The sequence below is a fragment of the Dipodomys merriami genome, unplaced genomic scaffold, assembly GCF_024711535.1.
Source record: "Dipodomys merriami isolate MVZ:Mamm:240054 unplaced genomic scaffold, mDipMer1.0.p SCAF_7, whole genome shotgun sequence".
Lineage (NCBI taxonomy): Eukaryota > Metazoa > Chordata > Mammalia > Rodentia > Heteromyidae > Dipodomys > Dipodomys merriami.
In genome coordinates this window covers 28,681,821-28,686,852 of record NW_027206290.1, presented here as the reverse complement: position 1 = coordinate 28,686,852, position 5,032 = coordinate 28,681,821, and the positions used below count along the sequence as shown (strand labels likewise).

The window sequence follows — 5,032 nt, the reverse complement described above, 5'->3', positions numbered from 1 at the left end:
GAAATCTTCCTATTCACACTTTCTATCCAGCTGAGATGAAATGCATACCTGCTTAACTATTGTTTGAGATGTGATCATGGTTAGGTCAGCCCACAGATTGGCCCCTCCCCCTGCCCTATCACCAGCCTGAAACCAGTAATCAGCTGACTGTTGATGATCACATGACTCTGAGTCAACAAAGCATCCTAGGCTCTGAGGTGGCTTCCTCCCAAGTCTATTTTCTATGGTGGCTCCTGCTTTTCTTTTCTTTTCTTTTTATTTCCCCTGTCAGTCCTAGGCTTGAACTCAGGGTACACAATCTGTCCCTGAGCTTTTATGCTAGCTCAAGTCTAGCAATCTCCCTTTCCCTTCTCTCTAGTTTAAACACCATGTAGGACTATGCTTATTATAAAATGGAATGTTAAACGGACATAAGATAACAGACTATAGAATGCTCATAAAAATAAACAATACATAGATATGTATATATACACATATATACCTATGTATACATATATAGATATACAGATATATATCTTGAGGGTGGTAGTGTAAAAGCTTGAAAGCTTTTACTTTCAAGCTTTGGTTAGTTTGGGGTCGGGTCACGGGCCTGAACTCTGGGCCTGGGCGCTGTCCCTCAGCTCTTCAGCTCAAGGCTAGCACTCTACCACTTGAGCCACAGTGCCACTTCCGGCTTTTTTCTTTTTTGCTTATATGGTGCTGAGGAATTGAACCCAGGGTCTCAGGCATGCAAAGCAAGCACTCTACCACTGAGCCACCTTCCCAGCCCACAAATCAATCTTGATCTTGTCCTTGCTTGTTGACCCATGGTCTTTGAAAGCAAATTCTCCTCTACTGAAATAGCCAGCAGGGAACTAGAAGCCTAACACTACCTTGGCATCATTGACTCTCAAGGAAGTATCATTTTCATCCACATATGATAATAACAAAGGGGATGAACACAACAATTAAGTCACTAGAGTGAAAGAGAGACAGCAACAAGGAGCCATCACACCTGGGCAGCATACTGCTGTATTGTTACAACTGGTGGCTATTGTGAACCTGTACCTAATGTATAAATTAAGCTATGCCACAGTTAATGAATCTCTTACCCTGAGTTACGACTCTGTTCATTTTTACACCAAAAAACAATGCATGTTCATCTATTTAGAGAACTAAAGATGAAGATGATCATCCTTTGATCACTAAAGGTGATCATCCAACACTTATTTTGTTTGGAATTTGTCAGGCCTGATGCTCAACTGGTGCTGTACCACTTCAGCCATGTCTTCATCCACTTCTGCTTTTATTTTTGGAATATGAACTTGTGTTTATGCTTAGCCTCTCCTGAACTGAAATCTTCCTATTCACACTTTTTATCCAGCTGAGATGAAATGCATACTTGCTTAACTATTGTTTGAGATGTGATCATGGTTATCTATAGTGTTCAAGTACGTATTTTCATTCTTCTCCATTATTAACAGCTCTTTCTCTGAGTGCACAAATTTGTTTATTCATTTTTTTGGAATTAGGACTGAAAGTTAATCAAAGAATCCAAGGTATAAGAAAGTGAAACACTCAGATGCTGTATGATAGAGGTGTTTCTTTTTTTTCCTTCCCAAGGTGAGTATAGAATCTACTAATAAAAAAGCTGCTCTAGAATTTTGTGTCACTGAAACTAGTACTACTTTTCTGTTTTAGGCCGTACCTAGGGCTTGAACTTAGGGCATAAGCACTGATCATGAGGGTATTTGTTTTTTTGTTTGTTTTTGCTTTTGGTTGTTGTTTCATTTTCTTTTCCTTTTTCCTCATCGTACTTGGACCACAGCTACATTTTGGTGGTTAATTGGAGATAAGACTCTCTTGGATTTTCCTGTATATGCTGGCTATGAATTGCCATGCTCAGAGCTCAGCCTCCTGAGTAGCAAAGATTACTGGTAAAGCAACAGTGCCCACTATATTCAGTGTTGTTTTTTGCTATTCTGAGCCCCAACCCCATTCAGGGTAAAAAGCAGTCACTGGGGACTCGTTTTGGCATGGATTTATTTTTGTAGCAATTTTTTAAATATTTATTTGCTCTCTTGTTGCATTGTTGCAATGTTAGCTTACCTTCATTTTTTTTCACATTCTATATTTTATTTTATGTTTTCTCCATATTTTATAATATAATGCAATTATTGTGCAAAGAAATTCATATTAGTACATTACTAGTGGTTTGCTTCATTTGAGAAAGGTTCTCTGCTTTGGAGTTCCCAACACATAGTCTCTTCTCTTATGACAAAGGGATACCCCTGGAAAAAAGGGGCCTGACAGGAAATTGGAGAGAGCCAGTGGGGTATCTCCAGATAAGGACACTCTTAGCCACATTCCAAAAACTCACACTGCCATGATCAAGATCAAGAAACACACCAACCCGGCCCAGAGGCTTCTCTACATAGTGAGGCATCACTGGGGAGGTGGTAAAAAGGGTGTAAAGAGTGTTCTCCTTCACAAACAGAAGGAGGAAAAGGTCCTCATATTCAGTGAGGTTGCTCCCTATGGCAGAATCCCTAACAACTCCCAGGGCCCAGGTGGAAGAGTCATCTACACTAACCTCCCAGTAATGCTTCCCAGAGCTGAAGACTTGGTGACCAAAAGCAGTGAAGAGGAGGGAATCTTCAGAATTCAAAACTGCATATTGATGGTCATGTCTAACACTGCTCCCATGAACTTGATTCCCCACAGCTTCATTGAAGGAAATCTCCACTTGGTACTGGCTGAGCCTCTCTATCAGTCCAGGCATGGGAGGGACACTGAGCTGTGGCCTCAGAGGGAGAGGCATGAAGACCAACACTGACTCACAGCTCTTTAGGGTCAACTCTACATCCTGAAGCAGTTCCACATCTGGCTTCTGGTATGTTTCCATCAGCTCCTGATACGTTTTCCTGAGCTGATGCTTCTTCTGAAGCATTTGTGTTTCCCTTTCTCTGAGTTGCAGTAACATGGCTCTTCCTTCATTGATCAGTAGCTGGAAATGCTGTCTTTCCTCCTCCTGGACACCCAGCTGCAGCACTGCAAAAGCATCTTGGGTCATGCCTCCGTATAGGTTCACATAACGAACCCATTGGTTGATGAGTCTCCTCTTCTTATGTAAATTGCGCTGGTTTTCTTGAGTCTTTTCCCATACAGTGTCCATCTGCTTTGAAATCACCTCCCTCTGCTCCTCAGCAGCCCTTTCTAGGAGATGGTGTTTGTGAGCCCTGTGCTCCTGAGACTGGGAGCAGCTCCTACAGAGCAGGGCCTTCTCTACCTCACAGAATATCTGCTTGGTCTCCCTGTGTGTCCCACACATGTATTCCTCCGAGCTCAGGAACCGCCTGAGGCTGGCTCTTCTGGCAATGGCCACCAGGCTCTTGAGAACCACGTTGGTTTTGAGGTTTCTCTGCTGGCAGGGTCCCCTGCATCCAGGGCACCTGGCTGGGGTCTGGGTCTCTTCCCAGCAAAGGCAGAGACAAGGTCGACAAAAACTGTGCCCGCACTCTAGGGTGACTGGCTCTATGAAAGTATTTATACAGATGGCACAGCTCACTTCCTTCTGGAAGGCCTGGGCAATGTCAGGGTCCATTATTCCTAGAATCTAATGCGGTGCTGGTGGCTCACCCCTAGAAGCCTAGCTATTCAAGAGACTGGGATCTGAGGATCAAGCCTTGAAACTGCCTCGGCCACAAAAGTCCCCCTGACACAGACTCCTATCTCCAATTCACCACGCCAACATCAGAAGTGGGCTTTGGCTCAAGTGATAGAGCAGTAAACTTGACCACAAAGTGGCCCTGGAACAATGCCCAGTCTTGAGCACAAAGTGGGCCAGGGACAGCACCCAGGCCCTGGGTTCAAGCCCCACAACCAACAAAACAACACCACCAACAACACCACCAAACCAAGGAGAGAAGTATTAAGAGAAGAGTAGATTCTCCCACTCTGATCCTCACCTGGAGTTTCCAAGATCCAAATGGCCTCTGTCCTGCTGCTGTGGGATCTTCTCCAGCAATGCTGAGTACAGACTTCCGCTCTATTTATACTTAAAGGGGGTGGGCCCAGGACAGGAAGTGTCCCTGAATGGTCTTTTAGGGAAGCTGATTTACATATCAATAGGAGTTGGTATTTACATCCTGGCAGCCACACCTTTCACCTCCTCTTTCAAGGAACTGCTTATTACAATTTCCTTCTACAAAGACCAAGCTTTTTGATTTGGGTTAGGTGCAATTTAGGTTTGTCCAGGCTTGGAAAAGGTTTATTGTATTTGTTTGTTTTTCCTTCGTATTTTTATTCTGTTTATCTTCTCCATTGGGACTATTGTTTATTACTTTTCCACCAGACTGTAGGCAACTTTAGGTGGCATCATCCACTGTATCCTGTGGATCTTCAAAAGTAGCTGAGTTTTTGTTTGTTAACAGGTGATCATCCAACACTTATTTTTTTGGAATTTGTCAGGCCTGATGCTCAACTTCAGCCATGTCTTCATCCACTTCTGCTTTTATTTTTGGAATATGAACGTGTTTTTATGCTTAGCCTCTCCTGAACTATTCACACTTTGCATTCATCTTAGATAGAAGGCATGTACCACCTTATTTTGGTATTGGTTGAGATGTGATAATTGTTAGGTCTTCTGGGAAACCTCTCTCTTCCACTTCTGCTTCATTTGCTTGAAAACTGTATTCCCCTGACTGTGAGCCAACACAGGATCCTAGACTCTGACGTCACTTCCTTATATGGTAAGATCATTTCTTGTACTGCCCTGTTCACCCCTCCCTCTAATATTGAGAGAGTCTCCAGGGCCTGAGATCACTTCTGCATCTGCCGAAATATAGCTGCCCCCCTTTTCTTTAAAATTTGCCTGAATACCACTCTCCTCTTTTTTTTTCCTTCCTCTCTGTTTTTTCCTGCCTATATTTTTTGCCAGTTAGTGCTTTGTTCTCTTCCCAATAACCTCTTTTCTCCCTCAATCACTTGGCAGGTTTCTTTCTAGTGAAACTTATATTCTTGGAACATTTTACCAAGGCCGGTTTTGAGCCAT

The 5,032-nt window shown here is 43.2% G+C and overlaps 1 pseudogene; it reads right to left on the bottom strand.

The window, feature by feature from the left end:
* Positions 1 to 2,251: 2,251 nt before the first annotated feature.
* LOC138817081 (tripartite motif-containing protein 43 pseudogene) lies at positions 2,252 to 3,583 on the bottom strand (annotated as a pseudogene).
* Positions 3,584 to 5,032: the final 1,449 nt, after the last annotated feature.